General features: G+C 45.3%; 1 pseudogene; it reads left to right on the top strand.

The window, feature by feature from the left end:
• The first annotated feature begins 1,435 nt into the window (after nt 1-1,435).
• LOC115183169 (cysteine/serine-rich nuclear protein 1-like) overlaps nt 1,436-27,527 on the top strand; it is a 49,675-nt pseudogene continuing 23,583 nt past the window's right edge.

Consider the following 27,527-nt stretch of genomic DNA (forward strand, 5'->3'; position numbering starts at 1 on the left):
AGACAACTATGTAGCTAGCTAGCTAACACTGCACTAGTCAAATCGTTCCGTTGTAATGTATTAGTATCTACAGCGCTGCTAGTCGGTAACGGTTGGCTAGCTAGCAAACCCACTAGCTAGCAGTGGGTTTGATGACTAGGTGTGTTGACTAAGTCTGGAGTCTGGACAAGGCATCGCGGCTGGCTAGCTAACCTCGATAATTACTCTAAACTACACAATTATCTTAGATACAAAGACAACTATGTAGCTAGCTAACTAACACTACACTATCAAGTCGTTCCGTTGTAATGTAATAGTTTCTACAGTGCTGCTAGTCGGTAGAGGTTGGCTAGCTAGCAGTGTTGACTAGCTAGCAGCTAGCAGCTAGCAGTGTTGACTACGTTAGGAGGACGAAAAAATAGCTAGCCTCGATAATTACTCTAATTACTCTAAACTACACAATTATCTTTGATAGCTAAGAAAAATTGCTCAGATCAAACAAACCAAACCGTTGTAATGTAAAGAACTGTAATATTACCTGTGGAGCGAAACGAAGTATACATATATATATGTATACTCCGACATTGCTCATCTTAATTCCATTTTTTTACTTTTAGATGTGTGTATTGTTAGATATTACTGCACTGTTGGAGCTGGGAACACAAGCATTGCGCAACACCCACAATAACAGCAGTTAAACATTGATATGGATCAATAAAAATGGATTTGATACTATTTCCATTGTACACTGTGGGTAGCCTACTGTTTAATATTTCCATTGTACACTGTGGGTAGTCTACTGTTTAATATTTCCATTGTACACTGTGGGTAGCCTACTGTTTAATATTTCCATTGTACACTGTGGGTAGCCTACTGTTTAATATTTCCATTGTACACTGTGGGTAGTCTACTGTTTAATATTTCCATTGTACACTGTGGGTAGCCTACTGTTTAATATTTCCATTGTACACTGTGGGTAGCCTACTGTTTAATATTTCCATTGTACACTGTGGGTAGCCTACTGTTTAATATTTCCATTGTACACTGTGGGTAGCCTACTGTTTAATATTTCCATTGTACACTGTGGGGTAGCCTACTGTTTAATATTTCCATTGTACACTGTGGGTAGCCTACTGTTTAATATTTCCATTGTACACTGTGGGTAGCCTACTGTTTAATATTTCCATTGTACACTGTGGGTAGCCTACTGTTTAATATTTCCATTGTACACTGTGGGTAGCCTACTGTTTAATATTTCCATTGTACACTGTGTACGCATAACATTTTTATCCTCAACACATTTCCAATATGTACTTTAAATATTGTTCCTCAACTATTTGTTTGCGTTCTACTGGAAGAATAGATAGTGTATGTAAACAGTCCAGTTGAGCCAGGCAGCTTTCTGTCTCTCATCTCTCTCTCTCAGGCAGGAAGCAGCGTGGGCAGGCCAGCCTCCCTATGGCACCGCCTGCGTCACGCTTTTTCCAGTGACGAGGAGGCTGCGCTGCCGAGCAGTCTGTCTCAGACAAGGGAAAGGCTGGTACTGACGGTGCGCTCTGCCGAGCAGTCTGTCTCAGACAAGGGAAAGGCTGGCTGGTACTGGCGGTGCGCGCTGCTGAGCAGTCTGTCTCAGACAAGGGAAAGGCTGGCTGGTACTGGCGTTCCGCGCTGCTGAGCAGTCAGTCTCAGACAAGGGAAAGGCTGGCTGGTACTGGCGGTGCGCTCTGCCGAGCAGTCTGTCTCAGACAAGGGAAAGGCTGGCTGGTACTGGCGGTGCGCGCTGCTGAGCAGTCTGTCTCAGACAAGGGAAAGGCTGGCTGGTACTGGCGTTCCGCGCTGCTGAGCAGTCAGTCTCAGACAAGGGAAAGGCTGGCTGGTACTGTCGGTGCGCGCTGCTGAGCAGTCTGTCTCAGACAAGGGAAAGGCTGGCTGGTACTGGCGGTCCGCGCTGCTGAGCAGTCAGTCTCAGACAAGGGAAAGACTGGTACTGACGGTGCGCTCTGCCGAGCAGTCTGTCTCAGACAAGGGAAAGGCTGGCTGGTACTGGCGGTGCGCGCTGCTGAGCAGTCTGTCTCAGACAAGGGAAAGGCTGGCTGGTACTGGCGGTCCGCGCTGCTGAGCAGTCAGTCTCAGACAAGGGAAAGGGTGGCTGGTACTGACGGTGCGCTCTGCTACAGTCGAGACAAAAGCGAGAGGTCTGTTCGAGGATAAAGTGTGATTGTGTCGCTTGGATTGTGACTATTTTCACTAATGGTGATCTGATATCTGAAGTATTGGTGAGTAGCGACGCGGTTTGGTAATTTAACACCGTTCTGTGTAATTTCTTGTAAAAAGCTTCGGGGTGGAGACAAGCCAAATAGTTCGGATGTTCTCTCTGCTGTCACCATAGCAGAAACAGCACCGGCGCAAATCAGTTTCTTTATCATGTTCGTTTGGTTACAATGTTGCAGAAGGGAAGGTAGACTAGACATTATATATAAAGCTATGGTATTTAAATATGATGTTGATCGGCTATATAATGAAGTGGTTCATTTAGTTGATGGTCGTATTTTTATACATTGACGTTTTATCGCAGCTGTTGAGATGAGCAGCTAATTGACTACTTCTGAAAAGTTTGTTGGTGTTTGGCCTTTAATAAACCATGTGATTGGTGCAGGTTGAGTGCAGGACTGTTGACAGTGAACGTGTTAGGCTATTATATTAAATACAAATAAAAACATGTTTTATTGAACTAGGCAAGTTAGTTAAGAATAAATTCTTATCGATGACGTCCTACCCCGGACGAACCTGGACGACGCTGGGTCCAATTGTGCGCCGCCCTATGGGACTCCCAATCACAGCCAGATGTGATACCGCCTGGATTATTGTAGCCTAGTTGATTTGGTGGCTTTAATGGGTATTTCTAATATGGTGTGTTGTCTACAGTGTATCCAGTAGGCTAAATTGATTCCCTCGTTCGCCTCCAGTGGCGCTACGGCCACTACAGCTGATGTGTTGTCATAGCAATTATCATTAATCAGGAGGATTGATCGGGTCAACATGTGGAGGCTGGCCACAGATAATCAGACGTGATATAATGATTGACAGCCATATCATCAATTAGGCTGCGCTATTCAAATGAAATGGTTTGTGTGTGTTTATCGCCTTGTTATTGCAATAGGCATTGATTCATCATTGGAATATTCGATCATATGTGAATCGGGGGACATTCAGATGACACTTGGCGCAAAGGAATCGCTTTTATTGTAAAATATGTCTGTTTGATAACCTGAAAATCAATTACAGCTTGTTAGTTAATATCTAAAGGATTGGTTATTCTGCATTGGACCACACATGTAAATGTTTAGAAGACAAAAAAAACCAAACATGCGTTTTCATGTTGTCTGGAAGGTTATTTTCCCTGTTCTCAATGTATTCTCCACAGAACAAAGAGGATGTAGTTTTATAACCCAACCCTAGCCTGTGGTTGACGATTTAGAATTCCTTGCAGTAAAACTGGGCCAATGGCCAAATACCAAGTATCCTGTTTCAGGCCCAATGTATGGACAATCAATGAGAACTTTCCCCATGTAGCTATGCATCCCGGACTGAAATGCCTCATGTCTCTGACCCATTAATTCCCCATTACAGAAAAACAACTATTTCCATTGATCATTAATGCCCTCTTGACCTTTAGTCCTCTGCGTTGTGTGTTTTGAATATTCTTACACCAGCTAACGTTAGCTAGCTAACAGTACACTTTAACTTGAAATGAAATCAACTTTCTGACAAAATTAGAAATGTGTAATATCTAAAAAATGTTTGCTAGCTAGACTCTTACCTGTATACATGGATGCTTCTCTCTCTCTCTGTCACGGATGCCAAGGTTGCCCTTAGTTTGAAGATGTAATCCGGAGAGAGGTGTTTTATACAACAGCCTTCTCTGTGTTCCCTTTTCGACTCTGTCTGCATATTTGCAATCAAAGGCCAGAATCTCCTTAGCTATCATACTCTAATTCCACTGATTTCAAAACTCGGTCCTCCAGAAAGTGGAGAGCAACACTTATGCAGTTCTAATATGTGATCTCTTTCAGAAAAGCCGCGTTAGAAAAGATTATCTACACATACTGACCTGCTCATGTTATAGACAGAAGCGCGCTACATGGCAAACCAATCCAAACTCCTCTCTCGGCATGTCCAGCCCACTCATTATCTCAGCCAATCATGGCTAGCGGGAAGGTTGCTGACTTTTTCTGTGGCTAAACCAACTAGGCTCGTAATTTAGAAATTATATTTACAGATGGTCTACAAGTTTGTTATTAAGGCACATGAAAGTTCTCATGTTCCAGAAGGCATTTCTGCCCCCCAAAAATTCATTTTGATTAATAAAAACTAAGTTTACGTTCAAATGTCTCTCCTGTGACGTAGTGATGCATGACAGACATCTTGTTTCCTGAAATGAGTCACAGTTCATATTTTTTTTCCACTAATTGGTCTTTTAAACCAATCACATCACATCTTTTTCAGAGCATATCTGATTGTTCAAAAGACCAATTTAGTGAAAAGAATATCAGAATTGGTCTGCCTTTTGTAAACACATCGTGTTTTGAATGTGGCAGTTATAATGTGAAATGTGTTCAGTATGTTGAAGCAGATGCTTTCATTCTCACGCTGCATTAGATTAGACCGACGGGAACTCTTCTACAGTGTGGGAGTCATCCTCATTTCTTTATTACACCTAGTTTGCCTCCCAGATGGGACGCAATGTTCCCTATATAGTACACTACTTTATACCAGGGCCCTATGGCACCATGTTCCCTATATAGTGCACTACTTTATACCAGGGCCCATAGAACTATGTAGGGCATAGGGTGCCATTTGGTACACAATCCTAGTCCACATGTCCATATCCTCCTAACTAGCCTACACGGTGGGTGGTGCGGAAGGAGTCAAAAGATATGAGACAGGCAGTATACAGATGATTTAGGGAAAGTGATATACCTAGTCAGTTGTACAACGGAATGCATTTAACTGAAATGTGTCTTCCTCATTTAACCCAACCCCTCTGAATCAGAGAGGTGTGGGGGTGGTGCCATAATCGACATCCACGTCTTCGGCGCCCGGTGAAGTGGGTTAACAGCCTTGCTCAGGGGCAGAGAACAACAGATGTTTACCTTGTCAGCTCAGGGATTCGATCCAGCAACCTTTCATTTACATGCCCAAGGCTCTAACCACTTCATGTGCATGTTTCACAACCACAGGAAAGTGTTTAACTGACACACACACCCACACACAGGTCTCCAGGGAGTGGGCGGTAATAAGTGTTGATGAACAGAAGCTGTTGTCTGTTTTATCAAACACAGCAGATAGTTCTCACAGTTTAGTTACGCTAACAGTCTTTCTCTTCTGTTAGTCTCCCTTAGCTTTCTCATCCCTGGGGGTGAGTTTGGCTTCATGCAAATGTTTCAAAGCACAATGAAAATAAAACGCTACTGCAGTTGCTATCTCAATCTATAAATATCATCGTTGACTTTAAATATACATGTAGTGAAAAAGCTTATAGCGGTGGCTTGTATCGTCCCATTTTAGTAGCCGTCATGGACACAGTAACATAAAGGGTTTGACTGGTCACCTCTTGGAAACATCTTTGGTCCATTATGCTAAACAGATCCAGGTCTGTCTCTTGGATCCAATGTTCCCAAGTGTTCAGTAGGCTGCACTACCTTGTCCACTGCACTACCTTGTCCACTGCACTACCTTGTCCACTGCACTACCTTGTCCACTGCATTACCTTGTCCACTACACTACCTTGTCCACTACACTACCCACTACACTACCTTGTCCATTGCACTACCTTGTCCACTACACTACCTACTACACTACCTTGTCCACTGCACTACCTTGTCTACTACACTACCTACTACACTACCTTGTCCACTGCACTACCTTGTCCACTACCTACTACACTACCTTGTCCACTGCACTACCTTGTCCACTGCACTACCTACTACACTACCTTGTCCACTGCACTACCTTGTCCACTACACTACCTTGTCCACTGCACTACCTTGTCCACTGCACTACCTACTACACTACCTTGTCCACTACACTACCTTGTCCACTGCACTACCTTGTCCACTACACTACCTTGTCCACTACACTACCTTGTCCACTGCACTACCTTGTCCACTGCACTACCTTGTCCACTGCACTACCTTGTCCACTGCACTACCTTGTCCACTGCACTACCTTGTCCACTGCACTACCTTGTCCACTGCACTACCTTGTCCACTACACTACCTTGTCCACTGCACTACCTTGTCCACTACACTACCTTGTCCACTGCACTACCTTGTCCACTGCACTACCTTGTCCACTGCACTACCTTGTCCACTACACTACCTTGTCCACTACACTACCTTGTCCACTACACTACCTTGTCCACTGCACTACCTTGTCCACTGCACTACCTTGTCCACTGCACTACCTGGTCCACTGCACTACCTGTTCCACTGCACTACCTGTTCCACTGCACTACCTGTTCCACTGCACTACCTTGTCCACTGCACTACCTTGTCCACTGCACTACCTTGTCCACTGCACTACCTTGTCCACTACACTACCTTGTCCACTGCACTACCTTGTCCACTGCACTACCTTGTCCACTGCACTACCTTGTCCACTGCACTACCTGTTCCACTGCACTACCTGTTCCACTGCACTACCTTGTCCACTGCACTACCTTGTCCACTGCACTACCTTGTCCACTGCACTACCTTGTCCACTGCACTACCTTGTCCACTGCACTACCTTGTCCACTGCACTACCTGTTCCACTGCACTACCTTGTCCACTGCACTACCTTGTCCAGTAGACGACACTACGATGTCCAGTAGGCTGCACTACCTTGTCCTTGGGTTGTTTTTTTAGAGCGGGTTGTGCGTTTATACATGAACGGTGCAGTGGAGATGCCTCCAGTATTTACTTGTCTGTGTTTTAGGCTTCTCCTGACTCACACTACAAAGTTGTGATTGTATAGACCAGGGGCATTCAACTCTTACCCTTTGACGTCCAGAGCCCTGCTGGTTTTCTGTTCTACCTGATAATTGCACACACCTTGTGTCCCAGGTCTAAATCAGACCCTATTTTGAGGGGAACAATAAAGCTGAACCTATTGAAATGGTGCCGACGGTTGGCGCCTCGCCTCCAGCTCCTACAAAACATTCCAGCTTTCTACTTTTTCTAGTGTTTTTCAAAACATGTCTTACTCACTTTGTTTAGTGCATTACTTCATACACCTTGGTAGAGTTATTGTAATATGAATCGCTGGGTACTCGCCGTCCACCCCAATTCCCAGAGACGGCGGAACAATAGTCTGGCTTCTTTGGTGAGGCGCCGGGTTGCCTGGGAGTCCTACCGAAGAGTAGGAAATGAAGACATCAACAAAGGCAGACATGGTGGGGGTCTTAGTGCGATTCAGACACCGGGTGACCCATCCTCCATTACCGAGAATACTACTCGCCAATATTCAATAATTACAAAATTACCTTGACAAACTCAGAGCGAGGATTCTGCATTATACTGTTTTTCTGAGACTTGGCTTTTCTCCGACATCCAAACTATAAAACCATCAGGTTTTACAGCTCGAGTGGATAGAAAGCAGGTTCTCTCTGGCAAGAGCAAAGTCAGAGGGCTCTGCTTTATGACCAATAACAAGTGGTACGACAGGGGAAACGTACAGGAACTTGCAAAATTCTGCTCTCCCGACTTGGAATACTTGCTCATCAAATGTTACCCTTTTTACCTTCCGAGAGAGTTCTCAGGTATTATCGCCATGGCTGTGTACATCCCGCCCCAAGCCGACACCAAAAATGCTCTCAAAGATCTTCATTGGAACCTGAACAAACTGGAGACCGCGTATCCGGAGCAGGCTTTCATTGTCGTGGCGGAATTTAACAAAGGTAATTTGATAACCCTGCAAATCTGACAATTTTTCTCCTCCCCGCCTACAAACCAAGACTCGAGGGAGGTTCCGGTGGTCAGGTCTGTGTAATGCTGGTCTGACCAATCTCCAAAACGGTTTTGATCAAGGCCACTGGAATATGTTCCGGGTCTCCTCTAGGGATGACGTCAGTGAATACGCTGACTCAGTTATCGGATTCATAAAACAATAGTATGTGATACTGCTGGTGTCTTTAAAAACCTGGATGAAAACCGGGGATCGATGGCAGCCTTGTTAGGAAATTGAAAGAAAGATGCTGCTTATAAACACGGCAAGGTGCCCTGGAACAATTTGTTAAACGGTACAAATACATCATACACAGATCGATCAAGACGGCGAGGCACAAGTAAAAGGACGAAGTGGAGGAGCAATTCAACTGGTCGGATATGAGGCGTATGTGGCAGGGGCTTCTAGCGATCACAGATTACAAATAGAAAGCCAGTCACATCAGGGACACCAACGCTGCCCTACCGGATTAAATACATTTTCTTACGCTTCGAGCAAAACGACGTTGAGCTGCCGAGTAGAGACCCTGAGGACAATGAGGGTTACGTGCATACGGTCTCCACGGAGGACGTATGGAAGTCATTCAAACGGGTTGACCCTCGCAATGCTGGTGGCCCAGACAACATCCTTAGCTGTGCCCTCAGAGCATGTGCAGACCAGCTAGCTGCTGTTTTCTTTTTTCATACGTTTTCAATCTCTCTCTAGCTCAGGCCATTATCCCCCACCTGCTTCAAGATGTCCACCATCATCCCTGTGCCCAAGAAAGGGAAATTAACTGAATGATTACTGACCCTTAGCGCTGCCTTCTGTCATCATGAAGTGCTTCGAGAGGCTAGTCAAAGACCACCTCTCCAATTTTTGTCTACCGCCCGATGAATCCAGCCGCTGCACTGTACACTGCCCTCACCCACCTGGACAAGAGAAATTCTTATGTGAGAATGGTGTTCGACTACAGCTCAACCTTCAATACCAAAGTGTCCTCTAAACTCACCGCAAAGCCCACGGCCCTGGGTCTGAACTCCCTACGCAACTGTGTCCTGGCCTTCCTGACGGGCTGCCCCCAGGTGGGAAAGGTAGGCAACATGACCTCCTCCACATTGATCCTCAACGCGGGGGCCCCACAAGGGTGCGTCCTCTGTTCCCTCCTGTACTCCCTCTTTACCCAGGACTGTGTGGCCTCGCACTGTTCCAATTCCATCATCAAGTTCGCTGATGACACGACAGTAGTAGGCCTGATTACCAACAACGGTGAGACGGTCTACAGGGAGGATGTAGGCACTCAGACGGTGTGGTGCCAGGTAAACAACCTCTGCCTCAATGTCAGCAAAACAAAGGACTTCAAGAGGAACCAGGCTGACACGCCGGCATCCTCATCAATGGGGCCACCGTAGAGAGGGTGAAAAGACTTAGTTTCTTAGTGTACACGTCTCAGAGGACCTGAAATGGTCATACCACACAGACACCATGGTGAAGAAGGCACAACTCTTCAACTTCAGGAGGCTGAAGAAATTTGGCCTGTCCCAGAGGGCCCTCTGTTCTACAGGAGCACCATCTAGAGCAGGTGTGTCATGGCATGCAGGAATCTGAGGTTCCGTCCAGCAGCTCGGCCTCATGGGAGTTGTAGTTGTTAGCTGTGGAAGAGGAGACAGTACTACAACACGTGTGTGTGTGTGTGTGTGTTGTGTGTGTGTGTGTGTGGTCTTCTGTTAGAGTGACTCAACCTGCTGCCAGACGGGCATTCCTGTGGCTTCTATGACAGCACATTATTTATTTATTTATAAAAGATTCCTCTTCCTCCTCCTCCCTATTCTCTCTCCTTTTAGGAGGAGTGTGTGTGTGTGTGTGTGTGTGTGTGTGTGCGCAGGACACAGCTCAGGGGTGGAGGTAGGGGAACAGTATGTCTTTCTGGCAGCAGGGTTTGGGTTAGGAGTGAAAACAACAGTCAGACTCTGAGAGGACAAGAGTTATCTATATTGCCCCAGCAGGTGGATTTGTTCTCAGTCATCATGGTGAGATCATGTTGTTCCTGCTATGAATTCAACCAAAATAATCCTTAGTGGCTGGGGCTGACATTAGGTTATGTGTTCCTCTAATCCTTAGTGGCTGGGACTGTCATTAGGTTATGTGTTCCTCTAATCCTTAGTGGCTGGGACTGTCATTAGGTTATGTGTTCCTCTAATCCTTAGTGGCTGGGACTGTCATTAGGTTATGTGTTCCTCTAATCCTTAGTGGCTGGGACTGTCATTAGGTTATGTGTTCCTCTAATCCTTAGTGGCTGGGACTGTCATTAGGTTACGCCAGCAGCATAGCCCCCTGCATCCCACTGCTGACTTGCCTCTGAAGCTGAGCAGGGTTGGTCCCTGGATGGGAGACCAGATGCTTTTGGAAGTGGTGTTGGAGGCCCTCTGGTCCCCAAAAAATATCCCAATGCCCCAGGGCAGTGATTGGGGACATTGCCCCAATCACTGTGTAGGGTGCCGTCTTTTGGATTGGACGTTAGTAAACAGGTGTCTTGACTCTCTGTGGTCTTTAAAAATCCCATGCTACTAATCATAATAGTAGGGGTGTATAACCCTGGTGTCCTGGCTAAATTCCCAATCTGGACATCATACCATCATGGCCACCTAATCATCCCCAGCGTCCAACTGACTCATTCCTCTCCCCTGTAACTATTTCCCAGTTTGTTGCTGTAAATGAAAATGTGTTCTCAGTCAACTGACCTGATAAAATAAGGTTACATTTTCCCTCTCTCTGCCACTTGATAGAGGTGTGTGTGTGTGTGTGTGTGTGTGTGTGTGTGTGTCTCGAATGGGATAACACACACTCACCATTACTGTGTTTTAGAACCCTTCAGTCACTGTGTGTGCCGTTCTGTCACTTTATGACTCTTATCCATTTTGAATGGAGCATGTTAGTCTGTAGAGACACACACAGCCCTGTGTTATCAGTTGTCGAGGACATGCTGCACAGACCAACAGGCAGTAGAGTGGAGGGGCAAAGTGCACTTTGCCTGGACTCGTACTACCGTCCTTTTCTGTCTATTACATTTACATTTTACATTTTAGTCATTTAGCAGACTCTCTTATCCAGAGCGATTTACAGTAGTGAATACATACATTTCATTTTCATTTCATGCATTTATTTTATTTTTTTACTGGCCCCCCGTGGGAATCGAACCCACAACCTTGGCGTTGCACACACCATGCTGGCGTTGCAAACACCATGCTCTACCAACTGAGCCACAGGGAAGACTCTATGTGACCGTCCAGTACTGCCGTCCCGTACTGCCGGTGCCGTCCCGTACTGCCGTCCCGTACTGCCGTCCTCTACTGCCGTCCCGTACTGCCGGTGCCGTCCCGTACTGCCGTCCCGTACTGCCGGTGCCGTCCCGTACTGCCGTCCCGTACTGCCGTCCCGTACTGCCGTCCCGTACTGCCGTCCCGAACTGCCGTCCCGTACTGCCGTCCCCTACTGCCGTCCTCTACTACCGTCCTGTTCTGTGACCAGTGCCGCTCAGACAGTTTAGCAGACTGATAAACTCCAGATTGGCTAGGAAGGAGGGATTCACCTCAGCCATTGTTTCTGCCTCTAATCAATTTGTCAGGTAGACTTTTACTGCAGTCAGTCAGTCAGTCAGTCAGTCAGGAGAGTATGACCCACTTCTGGCACCATGGTCCCACTCTCTCCTCCCTCCCTCCTTCTGTCCCGCACTGCAGCCTTTAGTTAAATAGACTTAACTGGCTCTGTCCCCCCTCCTCCTCTCTCCCCAGGGAACGCTCATAGCTTTGTTTACATGTTTAGGAAGGGGATGGGAGAATGTAAAGCGACACCATGTGCACTGGCTAGCCCTGTCCCCTGCCCGCTAGCCCTGTCCCCTAGCCCTGTCCCCTGACTCCTAGCCCTGTCCCCTGACTCCTAGCCCTGTGCCCCTGTCCCCTAGCCCTGGCCCTGTCCCCTGTCCCCTGCCTCCTGGCCCTGTCCCCTGACCCCTAGCCCTGACCCCTAGCCCTGGCCCCCTAGCCCTGGCCCCCTAGCCCTGGCCCCCTAGCCCTGGCCCCCTAGCCCTGCCCCCTGGCCCTGCCCCTAGCCCTGGCCCAGTCCCCTAGCCCTGTCCCCAGCCTCCTGGCCCTGTCCCCAGCCTCCTGGCCCTGTCCCCAGCCTCCTGGCCCTGTCCCCTGCCTTCTAGCGCTGCCCCCTGCCAGGCAACAGATTCTGCAACCACAGCCAGGTGTTTTCTAATGTAGCCCAATGCAAATTAAAGTATTGTGATTGAAGACGCCTGGGTCCTTATTTATCGATCATAAATAAGCGGCAGGTAGCCTAGTGGTTAGAGCGTTGGACTAGTAACCGAAAGGTTGCAAGATTGAATCCCCGAGCTGATAAGGTAAAAATCTGTAATTCTGCCCCTGAACAAGGCAGTTAACCCACTGTTCCTAGGCTGTCATTGAAAATAAGAATTTGTTCTTAACTGACTTGTCTAGTTAAATAAAGGTCAAATAAAAAATGTGTTGGCACAAATCTGTGCGTATACTATGCGTGGGATTATTTCCACGCAGTGTGAGATTTATCATTCTGAACGTTTGCCTGAGAGTGTAGGAAAATGTACACACAGCCATGACCATGTGTACGCGTAGTGCCAAGTGATGGAATAACGGAAATGCTTGTTAAGCGTAGAAGAGGGAAAATACACTGAGTGTACAAAACATTAAGAACACCCCCAGGTGTTCCTAAGGAAGGGGGAGAGAGAGTGTTCCCACGGTCAGGAGACTCAGCCTCTCTCTCTCTCTCTCTCTCTCTCTCTCTCTCTCTCTCTGTCTGTCTGTCTGTCTGTCTGTCTGTCTGTCTGTCTGTCTGTCTGTCTGTCTGTCTGTCTGTCTGTCTGTCTGTCTGTCTGTCTGTCTGTCTGTCTGTCTGTCTGTCTGTCTGTCTGTCTGTCTGTCTGTCTGTCTGTCTGTCTGTCTGTCTGTCTGTCTGTCTGTCTGTCTGTCTGTCTGTCTGTCTGTCTGTCTGTCCTGTCTGTCTGTCTGTCTGTCTGTCGGTCTGTCTGTCTGTCCTGTTCTGTCTGTCTGTCTGTCTGTCTGTCTGTCTGTCTGTCTGTCTGTCTGTCTGTCTGTCTGTCTGTCTGTCTGTCTGTCTGTCTGTCTGTCTGTCTGTCTGTCTGTCTGTCTGTCTGTCTGTCTGTCTGTCTGTCTGTCTGTCTGTCTGTCTGTCTGTCTGTCTGTCTGTCTGTCTGTCTGTCCTGTCTGTCTGTCTGTCTGTCTGTCTGTCTGTCTGTCTGTCTGTCTGTCTGTCTGTCTGTCTGTCTGTCTGTCTGTCTGTCTGTCTGTCTGTCTGTCTGTCTGTCTGTCTGTCTGTCTGTCTGTCTGTCTGTCTGTCTGTCCTGTCTGTCTGTCTGTCTGTCTGTCTGTCTGTCTGTCTGTCTGTCTGTCTGTCTGTCTGTCTGTCTGTCTGTCTGTCTGTCTGTCTGTCTGTCTGTCTGTCTGTCTGTCTGTCTGTCTGTCTGTCTGTCTGTCTGTCTGTCTGTCTGTCTGTCTGTCTGTCTGTCTGTCTGTCTGTCTGTCTGTCTGTCTGTCTGTCTGTCTGTCTGTCTGTCTGTCTGTCTGTCTGTCTGTCTGTCTGTGCTGGGTTGGGGCTGACCAGCTGGCATCTCCCTCCTGGTCTCAGCTAATGGGATTTTAGTGGTGAATCTTGACCTGTGTTCCAATAACCATACTGTATACTACATACTTAATGAGTGTGTGTATACTATTAGTTCATTTTAGTATACTGTAAACGAACAGTTTCCTTTCAGTTGAGCGTACTAGCTCTTTGCTTGTCTACTGGAAGTTGATGCTGTTGCTATGCAACCTCTTGCTAGCTTGTTAGCATAACAAATTGCTAGCTAGACATTTTACGACTTCAGGTGTGTTATTATATTCAATCTGGGGTGTGTTATTAAATTCATTCTGGAGTGCCAGAGTGCGCCCTGGGCGTTCGTAAATTCAGAGCGTTGTCAGATCGTCCGTTTGTAAATTCAGAGCGTTTCGCTCTCTGAGCGCACACTGCCAGACGATATCTCTGGACGCTCTGGCCGAGGAGTAGGATAGATCTGAGCGTTCTGACCTCACAGCAGCAGTCAAGCACCCAAGCTAACTTCCAGACACATGAGAGAGCCCCTCTGACCATTTTACTCGCCCTAGCAGAGCTGGTTAGGCTATTTTCATGTTATCTAGATCGTTTGTGACTGACTCAAATCAAACTTTATTTGTCACATGCGCCGAATACAACAAGTGTAGACTTTATCGTTTAATGCTTACTTACAATCCCTTAACTCTTCTTGAACTGCACTGTTGGTTAACTTCTCTGGGATATGTGGGACGCTAACGTCCCACCTCGACACCAGCCGGTGAAATCGCAGGGCGCCAAATTCAAAACAACAGAAATCTCATAATTAAAATTCCTCAAACATACAAGTATTATACAACGTTTTAAAGATAAACTTCTTGTTAATCCAGCCACAGTATCTGATTTCAAAAAGGCTTTACGGCAAAAGCAAACCATATGATTCTGTTTGGTCATTGCCTAGTCACAAAAAAACATACAGCCATTTTCCAGCCAAAGAGAGGAGTCACAAAAAGCAGAAATAGAGACCCTAACCTTTGATCTTCATCAGATGGCACTCATAGGACTTCATGTTTCACAATACATGTATGTTTTCTTCGATAAAGTTCATATTTATATCCAAAAATTTACATTGGCGCGTTATGTTCAGTAATGTTTTGCCTACAAAACATCCGGTGATTTTGCAGAGAGCCACATCAATTTACAGAAATGCTCAAACTTTGATGAAAAGATACAAGTGTTATGCATAGGATTATAGATAAACTTCTCCTTAATGCAACCGCTGTCAGATTTCAAAAAAGCTTTACGGAGAAAGCACACAATGCCATAATCTGAGAACAGCGCTCAGCCACCAAAACAAGCCATACAGATACCCGCCATGTTGCGGAGTCAGTAAAAGTCAGAAATAGTGTTATAAATATTCACTTACCTTTGATCTTCATGGGAATGCACTCCCAGGAATCCCAGTTCCACAATAAATGTTTGTTTTGTTCGATAAAGTTCATCTTTATGTCCAAATACCTCCTTTTTTGTTCGCGTGTTTAGTTCACTATTGCAAATGCACAATGCGCGGGCACTAAGTCCAGACAAAAAGTCAAAAAAAATTCCATTACAGTTGGTAGAAACATGTCAAACGATGTCTAGAATCAATCTTTAGGATGTTTTTATCATAAATCTACAATAATATTCCAACTGGACAATTCCTTTGTCTTTAGAAATGAAAGGGAACAGAGCTCGTGCGCGTGACTAAACTAGACCACTGGTTCAAACAGCTCTTATTCACTCCCCTTTTACAATAGAAGCCTGAAACAATGTTCTAAAGACTGTTGACATCTAGTGGAAGCCTTAGGAAGTACAAGCTGACCCCATTTACACTGTATATTGGATAGGCAATCACTTGAAAAACTACAAACCTCAGATTTCCCACTTCCTGGTAAGATTTTTCTCAGGTTTTTGGCTGCCATATCAGTTCTGTTATACTCACAGACATTATTGTAACAGTTTTGGAAACCTAGGAGTGTTTTCTATCCAAATCTAGTAATTATATGCATATTCTAGCTTCTGGGCCTGAGTAGTAGGCAGTTTACTCTGGGCACCTTATTCATCCAAGCTACTCAATACTGCCCCCTGTTCCCAAAGAAGTTAAGAAAATATTTACCAGGTAAACTATAATAAAAAGTAACATAATAACAATAACGAGGCTATATACATGAGGTACCGGTACCGAGTCAGTGTGCAAGGGTACAGGCTAGTTGAGGTATTTTGTACATGTAGGTAGGGGTGAAGTGACTATGCATAGATAATAAACAGTGAGTAGCAGCAGTGTACAAAAGGGAGGGGGGAATGTAAATTGTCCAGTAGCGATTTGATTAATTGTTCAGCAGTCTTATGGCTTGGAGGTAGAAGATGTTGAGGAGCCTTTTGGTCCTAGACTTGGCGCTCCTGTAACGCTTGCCGTGCGGTAGCAGAGAGAACAGTCTAACTTGGGTGACTGGTGTCTCTGACAACTGTGCTACTGGCAACACTTTAATTAGATCGGCTATGAAAAAGCCAACTGACACTTACTCTTGTGTTACTGACTTGTTGCACCCTCGACAACTACTATGATTATTATTATTTGACAATGCTGGTCATTTATGAACATTTGAACATCTAGGCCATGTGCTGTTATAATCTCCACCCGGCACAGCCAGAAGAGGACTGGCCACCCCTCATAGCCTGGTTCCTCTCTAGGTTTCTTCCTAGGTTTTGGCCTTTCTAGGGAGTTTTTCCTAGCCACCGTGATTCTAGACCTGCATTGCTTGCTGTTTGGGGTTTTAGGCTGCGTTTCTGTACAGCACTTTGTGATATCAGCTGATGTAAGAAGGGCTATATAAATACATTTGATTTGATTTGAATTACGCTTTTTTTGCCGACGTTTACTGACACCGGCCACATTCAACGGCTGTTGAGTGTTTGTAAATTCATCAGTTATTCTGCGCTCTGGTACACTCAGACGAGAGTGCTTTGAAATCGGAGTAGATAGCCAGTGCGAATTTATAAACGCACACGAATGTTGATTGAGAACGCACAACGACTGTACTACTTAGCTAAACTAAGAATGACAGGAATAATCAAGTTAATAAACGTTGGGTAGTTAGCCTATAGTTAATATGCTGTCAAGTTTGATGTATAACTACTAACTTTAGGTAGCTAGCTAACAAACAGGGACAGCGTAGCTAGCTAACATACCGGTCCATACTGCTGTAATGATATGATATGTGGTTCATAAGGACAGCGTAGCTAGCTAACATACCGGTCCATACTGCTGTAATGATATGATATGTGGTTCATAAGGACAGCGTAGCTAGCTAACATACCGGTCCATACTGCTGTAATGATATGCTATGTGGTTCATAAGGACAGCATAGCTAACATACCGGTCCATACTGCTGTAATGATATGCTATGTGGTTCATAAGGACAGCGTAGCTAGCTAACATACCGGTCCATACTGCTGTAATGATATGCTATGTGGTTCATAAGGACAGCATAGCTAACATACCGGTCCATACTGCTGTAATGATATGCTATGTGGTTCATAAGGACAGCGTAGCTAGCTAACATACCGGTCCATACTGCTGTAATGATATGCTATGTGGTTCATAAGGGCAGCATAGCTAACATACCGGTCCATACTGCTGTAATGATATGCTATGTGGTTCGTAAGGACAGCGTAGCTAGCATACCGGTCCATACTGCTGTAATGATATGCTGTGTGGTTAGTAAGGACAGCGTAGCTAGCTAACATACCGGTCCATACTGCTGTAATGATATGCTGTGTGGTTCATAAGGACAGCGTAGCTAGCTAACATACCGGTCCATACTGCTGTAATGATATGCTATGTGGTTCATAAAGACAGCGTAGCTAGCTAACATACCGGTCCATACTGCTGTAATGATATGTGGTTAGTAAGGACAGCGTAGCTAGCTAACATACCGGTCCATACTGCTGTAATGATATGCTATGTGGTTCATAAGGACATCGTAGCTAGCTAACATACCGGTCCATACTGCTTTAATGATATGCTGTGTGGTTCATAAGGACAGCGTAGCTAGCTAACATACCGGTCCATACTGCTGTAATGATAAGCTGTGTGGTTCATAAGGACAGCGTAGCTAGCTAACATACCGGTCCATACTGCTGTAATGATAAGCTGTGTGGTTCATAAGGACAGCGTAGCTAGCTAACATACTGGTCCATACTGCTGTAATGATATGCTGTGTGGTTCATAAGGACAGCGTAGCTAGCTAACATACCGGTCCATACTGCTGTAATGATATGTGGTTCATAAGGACAGCGTAGCTAGCTAACATACCGGTCCATACTGCTGTAATGATAAGCTGTGTGGTTCATAAGGACAGCGTAGCTAGCTAACATACCGGTCCATACTGCTGTAATGATATGCTGTGTGGTTAGTAAGGACGGCGTAGCTAGCTAACATACCGGTCCATACTGCTGTAATGATATGTGGTTATAAGGACAGCGTAGCTAGCTAACATACCGGTCCATACTGCTGTAATGATATGCTATGTGGTTCATAAGGACAGCGTAGCTAGCTAACATACCGGTCCATACTGCTGTAATGATATGATATGTGGTTCACAAGGACAGCGTAGCTAGCTAACATACCGGTCCATACTGCTGTAATGATATGATATGTGGTTCATAAGGACAGCGTAGCTAGCTAACATACCGGTCCATACTGCTGTAATGATATGCTATGTGGTTCATAAGGACAGCATAGCTAACATACCGGTCCATACTGCTGTAATGATATGCTATGTGGTTCATAAGGACAGCGTAGCTAGCTAACATACCGGTCCATACTGCTGTAATGATATGCTATGTGGTTCATAAGGACAGCATAGCTAACATACCGGTCCATACTGCTGTAATGATATGCTATGTGGTTCATAAGGACAGCGTAGCTAGCTAACATACCGGTCCATACTGCTGTAATGATATGCTATGTGGTTCATAAGGGCAGCATAGCTAACATACCGGTCCATACTGCTGTAATGATATGCTATGTGGTTCGTAAGGACAGCGTAGCTAGCATACCGGTCCATACTGCTGTAATGATATGCTGTGTGGTTAGTAAGGACAGCGTAGCTAGCTAACATACCGGTCCATACTGCTGTAATGATATGCTGTGTGGTTCATAAGGACAGCGTAGCTAGCTAACATACCGGTCCATACTGCTGTAATGATATGCTATGTGGTTCATAAAGACAGCGTAGCTAGCTAACATACCGGTCCATACTGCTGTAATGATATGTGGTTAGTAAGGACAGCGTAGCTAGCTAACATACCGGTCCATACTGCTGTAATGATATGCTATGTGGTTCATAAGGACATCGTAGCTAGCTAACATACCGGTCCATACTGCTTTAATGATATGCTGTGTGGTTCATAAGGACAGCGTAGCTAGCTAACATACCGGTCCATACTGCTGTAATGATAAGCTGTGTGGTTCATAAGGACAGCGTAGCTAGCTAACATACCGGTCCATACTGCTGTAATGATAAGCTGTGTGGTTCATAAGGACAGCGTAGCTAGCTAACATACTGGTCCATACTGCTGTAATGATATGCTGTGTGGTTCATAAGGACAGCGTAGCTAGCTAACATACCGGTCCATACTGCTGTAATGATATGTGGTTCATAAGGACAGCGTAGCTAGCTAACATACCGGTCCATACTGCTGTAATGATAAGCTGTGTGGTTCATAAGGACAGCGTAGCTAGCTAACATACCGGTCCATACTGCTGTAATGATATGCTGTGTGGTTAGTAAGGACGGCGTAGCTAGCTAACATACCGGTCCATACTGCTGTAATGATATGTGGTTATAAGGACAGCGTAGCTAGCTAACATACCGGTCCATACTGCTGTAATGATATGCTATGTGGTTCATAAGGACAGCGTAGCTAGCTAACATACCGGTCCATACTGCTGTAATGATATGATATGTGGTTCACAAGGACAGCGTAGCTAGCTAACATACCGGTCCATACTGCTGTAATGATATGTGGTTAGTAAGGACAGCGTAGCTAGCTAACATACCGGTCCATACTGCTGTAATGATATGCTGTGTGGTTCATAAGGACAGCGTAGCTAGCTAATATACCGGTCCATACTGCTTTAATGATATGCTGTGTGGTTCATAAGGACAGCGTAGCTAGCTAACATACCGGTCCATACTGCTGTAATGATATGCGGTTCATAAGGACAGCGTAGCTAACATACCGGTCCATACTGCTGTAATGATATGCTATGTGGTTCATAAGGATAGCGTAGCTAACATACCGGTCCATACTGCTGTAATGATATGCTATGTGGTTCATTAGGACAGCGTAGCTAACATACCGGTCCATACTGCTGTAATGATATGCTATGTGGTTCATAAGGATAGCGTAGCTAGCTAACATACCGGTCCATACTGCTGTAATGATATGCTATGTGGTTCATAAGGATAGCGTAGCTAGCTAACATACTGGTCCATACTGCTGTAATGATATGCTATGTGGTTCATAAGGACAGCGTAGCTAGCTAACATACCGGTCCATACTCCTGTAATGATATGCTATGTGGTTCATAAGGACAGCGTAGCTAGCTAACATACCGGTCCATACTGCTGTAATGATATGCTGTGTGGTTCATAAGGACAACGTAGCTAGCTAACATACCGGTCCATACTGCTGTAATGATATGTGGTTCATAAGGACAGCGTAGCTAACATACCAGTACATACTGCTGTAATGATATGCTGTGTGGTTAGTAAGGACAACGTAGCTAGCTAACATACCGGTCCATACTGCTGTAATGATATGTGGTTCATAAGGACAGCGTAGCTAGCAAACATACCGGTCCATACTGCTGTAATGATATGCTATGTGGTTCATAAGGACAGCGTAGCTAACATACCGGTCCATACTGCTGTAATGATATGCTATGTGGTTCATAAGGACAGCGTAGCTAGCTAACATACCGGTCCATACTGCTGTAATGATATGCTATGTGGTTCATAAGGACAGCGTAGCTAGCTAACATACCGGTACATACTGCTGTAATGATATGCGGTTCATAAGGACAGCGTAGCTAGCTAACATACCGGTCCATACTGCTGTAATGATATGTGGTTCATAAGGACAGCGTAGCTAGCTAACATACCGGTCCATACTGCTGTAATGATATGCTATGTGGTTCATAAGGGCAGCATAGCTAACATACCGGTCCATACTGCTGTAATGATATGCAATGTGGTTCATAAGGACAGCGTAGCTAACATACCGGTCCATACTGCTGTAATGATATGCTATGTGGTTCATAAGGACAGCGTAGCTAACATACCGGTCCATACTGCTGTAATGATATGCTATGTGGTTCGTAAGGACAGCGTAGCTAGCATACCGGTCAATACTGCTGTAATGATATGCTGTGTGGTTAGTAAGGACAGCGTAGCTAGCTAGCATACCGGTCCATACTGTTGTAATGATATGCTATGTGGTTCATAAGGACAGCGTAGCTAGCTAACATACCGGTCCATACTGCTGTAATGATATGCTGTGTGGTTCATAAGGACAGCGTAGCTAGCTAACATACCGGTCCATTCTGCTGTAATGATATGCTATGTGGTTCATAAGGACAGCGTAGCTAACATACCGGTACATACTGCTGTAATGATATGCTGTGTGGTTCATAAGGACAGCGTAGCTAGCTAACATACCGGTCCATACTGCTGTAATGATATGCGGTTCATAAGGACAGCGTAGCTAGCTAACATACCGGTCCATACTGCTGTAATGATATGTGGTTCATAAGGACAGCGTAGCTAGCTAACATACCGGTCCATACTGCTGTAATGATATGCTATGTGGTTCATAAGGGCAGCATAGCTAACATACCGGTCCATACTGCTGTAATGATATGCTATGTGGTTCATAAGGACAGCGTAGCTAGCTAACATACCGGTCCATACTGCTGTAATGATATGCGGTTCATAAGGACAGCGTAGCTAGCTAACATTCCGGTCCATACTGCTGTAATGATATGCTATGTGGTTCATAAGGACAGCGTAGCTAGCTAACATTCCGGTCCATACTGCTGTAATGATATGCTATGTGGTTCATAAGGACAGCGTAGCTAGCTAACATACCGGTCCATACTGCTTTAATGATATGCTGTGTGGTTCATAAGGACAGCGTAGCTAGCTAACATACCAGTCCATACTGCTGTAATGATAAGCTGTGTGGTTCATAAGGACAGCGTAGCTAGCTAACATACCGGTCCATACTGCTGTAATGATAAGCTGTGTGGTTCATAAGGACAGCGTAGCTAGCTAACATACTGGTCCATACTGCTGTAATGATATGCTGTGTGGTTCATAAGGACAGCGTAGCTAGCTAACATACCGGTCCATACTGCTGTAATGATATGTGGTTCATAAGGACAGCGTAGCTAGCTAACATACCGGTCCATACTGCTGTAATGATAAGCTGTGTGGTTCATAAGGACAGCGTAGCTAGCTAACATACCGGTCCATACTGCTGTAATGATATGCTGTGTGGTTAGTAAGGACGGCGTAGCTAGCTAACATACCGGTCCATACTGCTGTAATGATATGTGGTTATAAGGACAGCGTAGCTAGCTAACATACCGGTCCATACTGCTGTAATGATATGCTATGTGGTTCATAAGGACAGCGTAGCTAGCTAACATACCGGTCCATACTGCTGTAATGATATGATATGTGGTTCACAAGGACAGCGTAGCTAGCTAACATACCGGTCCATACTGCTCTAATGATATGCTATGTGGTTCATAAGGACAGCGTAGCTAGCTAACATACCGGTCCATACTGCTGTAATGATATGTGGTTAGTAAGGACAGCGTAGCTAGCTAACATACCGGTCCATACTGCTGTAATGATATGCTATGTGGTTCATAAGGACATCGTAGCTAGCTAACATACCGGTCCATACTGCTTTAATGATATGCTGTGTGGTTCATAAGGACAGCGTAGCAAGCTAATATACCGGTCCATACTGCTTTAATGATATGCTGTGTGGTTCATAAGGACAGCGTAGCTAGCTAACATACCGGTCCATACTGCTGTAATGATATGCTGTGTGGTTCATAAGGACAGCATAGCTAGCTAACATACCGGTCCATACTGCTGTAATGATATGTGGTTCATAAGGACAGAGTAGCTACCTAACATACCGGTCCATACTGCTGTAATGATAAGCTGTGTGGTTCATAAGGACAGCGTAGCTAGCTAACATACCGGTCCATACTGCTGTAATGATATGCTGTGTGGTTAGTAAGGACGGCGTAGCTAGCTAACATACCGGTCCATACTGCTGTAATGATATGATATGTGGTTCATAAGGACAATGTAGCTAGCTAACATTCCGGTCCATACTGCTGTAATGATATGATATGTGGTTCATAAGGACAGCGTAGCTAGCTAACATACCGGTCCATACTGCTGTAATGATATGTGGTTCATAAGGACAGCGTAGCTAGCTAACATACCGGTCCATACTGCTGTAATGATATGTGGTTCATAAGGACAGCGTAGCTAGCTAACATACCGGTCCATACTGCTGTAATGATATGCTGTGTGGTTCATAAGGACAGCGTAGCTAGCTAACATACCGGTCCATACTGCTGTAATGATATGCTGTGTGGTTCATAAGGACAGCGTAGCTAGCTAACATACAGGTCCATACTGCTGTAATGATATGCTGTGTGGTTCATAAGGACAGCGTAGCTAACATACCGGTCCATACTGCTGTAATGATATGCTGTGTGGTTCATAAGGACAGCGTAGCTAGGAAACATACCGGTCCATACTGCTGTAATGATATGCTGTGTGGTTCATAAGGACAGCGTAGCTAGCTAACATACCGGTCCATACTGCTGTAATGATATGCTATGTGGTTCATAAGGGCAGCGTAGCTAACATACCGGTCCATACTGCTGTAATGATATGCTATGTGCTTCGTAAGGACAGCGTAGCTAGCTTGCATACCGGTCCATACTGCTGTAATGATATGTGGTTCATAAGGACAGCGTAGCTAGCTAACATACCGGTCCATACTGCTGTAATGATATGCTATGTGGTTCATAAGGACAGCGTAGCTAGCTAACATACCGGTCCATACTGCTGTAATGATATGCTGTGTGGTTCATAAGGACAGCGTAGCTAGCTAACATACCGGTCCATACTGCTGTAATGATATGTGGTTCATAAGGACAGCGTAGCTAGCTAACATACCGGTCCATACTGCTGTAATGATATGATATGTTGTTCATAAGGACAGCGTAGCTAGCTAACATACCGGTCCATACTGCTGTAATGATATGTGGTTCATAAGGACAGCGTAGCTAGCTAACATACCGGTCCATACTGCTGTAATGATATTATATGTGGTTCATAAGGACAGCGTAGCTAACATACCGGTCCATACAGCTGTAATGCTGTGTGGTTCATAAGGACAGCGTAGCTAGCTAACATACCGGTCCATACTGCTGTAATGATATGCTGTGTGGTTCATAAGGACAGCGTAGCTAGCTAACATACCGGTCCATACTGCTGTAATGATATGTGGTTCATAAGGACAGCGTAGCTAGCTAACATACCGGTCCATACTGCTGTAATGATATGATATGTTGTTCATAAGGACAGCGTAGCTAGCTAACATACCGGTCCATACTGCTGTAATGATATGTGGTTCATAAGGACAGCGTAGCTAGCTAACATACCGGTCCATACTGCTGTAATGATATTATATGTGGTTCATAAGGACAGCGTAGCTAACATACCGGTCCATACAGCTGTAATGCTGTGTGGTTCATAAGGACAGCGTAGCTAGCTAACATACCGGTCCATACTGCTGTAATGCTGTGTGGTTCATAAGGACAGCGTAGCTAACATACCAGTCCATACTGCTGTAATGCTGTGTGGTTCATAAGGACAGCGTAGCTAACATACCGGTCCATACTGCTGTAATGCTGTGTGGTTAGTAAGGACAACGTAGCTAGCTAACATACCGGTCCATACTGCTGTAATGATATGCTGTGTGGTTCATAAGGACAGCGTAGCTAGCTAACATACCGGTCCATACTGCTGTAATGATATGCTGTGTGGTTCATAAGGACAGCGTAGCTAGCTAACATACCGGTCCATACTGCTGAAATGATATGCTGTGTGGTTCATAAGGACAGCGTAGCTAGCTAACATTCCGGTCCATACTGCTGTAATGATATGCTGTGTGGTTCATAAGGACAGCGTAGCTAGCTAACATACCGGTCCATACTGCTGTAATGATATGCTGTGTGGTTCATAAGGACAGCGTAGCTAGCTAACATACCGGTCCATACTGCTGTAATGATATGCTGTGTGGTTCATAAGGACAGCGTAGCTAGCTAACATACCGGTCCATACTGCTTTAATGATATGCTATGTGGTTCATAAGGACAGCGTAGCTAGCTAACACACCGGTCCATACTGCTGTAATGATATGCTGTGTGGTTCATAAGGGCAGCGTAGCTAACATACCGGTCCATACTGCTGTAATGATATGCTATGTGCTTCGTAAGGACAGCGTAGCTAGCTAACATACCGGTCCATACTGCTGTAATGATATGTGGTTCATAAGGACAGCGTAGCTAGCTAGCATACCGGTCCATACTGCTGTAATGATATGATATGTGGTTCTTAAGGACAGCGTAGCTAGCTAACATACCGGTCCATACTGCTATAATGATATGTGGTTCATAAGGACAGCGTAGCTAGCTAACATACCGGTCCATACTGCTGTAATGATATGCTATGTGGTTCATAAGGACAGCGTAGCTAACATACCGGTCCATACAGCTGTAATGCTGTGTGGTTCATAAGGACAGCGTAGCTAGCTAACATACCGGTCCATACTGCTGTAATGCTGTGTGGTTCATAAGGACAGCATAGCTAACATACAAGTCCATACTGCTGTAATGCTGTGTGGTTCATAAGGACAGCGTAGCTAACATACCGGTCCATACTGCTGTAATGCTGTGTGGTTAGTAAGGACAACGTAGCTAGCTAACATACCGGTCCATACTGCTGTAATGATATGATATGTGGTTCATAAGGACAGCGTAGCTAGCTAACATACCGGTCCATACTGCTGTAATGATATGCTGTGTGGTTCATAAGGACAGCGTAGCTAGCTAACATACCGGTCCATACTGCTGTAGTGATATGTGGTTCATTAGGACAGCGTAGCTAGCTAACATACCGGTCCATACTGCTGTAATGATATGATATGTGGTTCATAAGGACAGCGTAGCTAGCTAACATACCAGTCCATACTGCTGTAATGATATGTGGTTCATGAGGACAGCGTAGCTAGCTAACATACTGGTCCATACTGCTGTAATGATATGCTGTGTGGTTCATGAGGACAGCGTAGCTAGCTAACATACCGGTTCATACTGCTGTAATGATATGTGGTTCATGAGGACAGCGCAGCTCAGAAATTCTTAGCCAACGTAATATGTAAGGGAGCTATTTAAAAATGCATTATTTCATTGCTCAACATTTTCTTAACATTTGTCATAATTAGTTAAAGCGATGAATTTGTATCCGCTTTCGTCGGACTTCGGTTGCATATTTTCTTCAAATTTGAAAACGTGACGTCACGCCCATTTTCTGAATATGCAATGTGCGCAACATCCGTGAACTTTTGGAGTGCTAACTATATCCATACTATGACCAATAAGCATACTACATACTCAATTTACATCACAAATAGTACGGTTAGTGCAGTTGGTATGAGTATTCGAACACAGCTCTGGTCTCAGCTGATGGGGTGTTGGTGGTGGAGACTCCTGGTCTCAGCTGATGGGGTGTTGGTGGTGGAGACTCCTGGTCTCAGCTGATGGGGTGTTAGTGGTGGAGACTCCTGGTCTCAGCTGATGGGGTGTTTAGTGGTGGAGACTCCTGGTCTCAGCTGATGGGGTGTTAGTGGTGGAGACTCCTGGTCTCAGCTGATGGGGTGTTGGTGGTGGAGACTCCTGGTCTCAGCTGATGGGGTGTTGGTGGTGGAGACTCCTGGTCTCAGCTGATGGGGTGTTGGTGGTGGAGACTCCTGGTCTCAGCTGATGGGGTGTTGGTGGTGGAGACTCCTGGTCTCAGCTGATGGGGTGTTGGTGGTGGAGACTCCTGGTCTCAGCTGATGGGGTGTTGGTGGTGGAGACTCCTGGTCTCAGCTGATGGGGTGTTGGTGGTGGAGACTCCTGGTCTCAGCTGATGGAGTCTGATTAATTCCTGACCCTTTTATTCTCTCTCGCTGTCTTTCTGTCTCTCTCTAAAATAATATGTATTATTGGCTGTGTACAGGGTTGTAACAATGTGCAAATACAGTATGTGTCTCTAATATGGTCATACATTTGGCAGGAGGTTAGGAAGTTCAGCTCGGTTTTCACCTTATTTTGTGTGCACATAGGCAGACCTGGCGCTCAAGAGAAGACAGGCTATGGCAGCCTCTCAATAGCAGGGCTATGCTCAGTGAGTCTGTACATAGTCAATGCATTCCTTCATTTTGGGTCAGTTACAGTGGTCAGGTATTCTGCCACTGTGTACTCTAGTTTAGGGCCAAATAGCATTCTAGTTTGCTGTTTTTTTTGTGTCAAGTAATTATCTTTTTGTTTTCTCATGATTTGGTTGGGTCTAATTGTGTCGCTATCCTGGGTCTGTTTGTGTTTGTGATCAGAGCCCCAGGACCAGCTGGCTGAGGGGACTCTTCTCCAGGTTCATCTCTCTGTAGGGTCTGTTTGTGTTTGTGATCAGAGCCCCAGGACCAGCTGGCTGAGGGGACTCTTCTCCAGGTTCATCTCTCTGTAGGGTCTGTTTGTGTTTGTGATCAGA

The sequence above is a fragment of the Salmo trutta genome, unplaced genomic scaffold (assembly GCF_901001165.1).
Source record: "Salmo trutta unplaced genomic scaffold, fSalTru1.1, whole genome shotgun sequence".
Classification (NCBI taxonomy): domain Eukaryota; kingdom Metazoa; phylum Chordata; class Actinopteri; order Salmoniformes; family Salmonidae; genus Salmo; species Salmo trutta.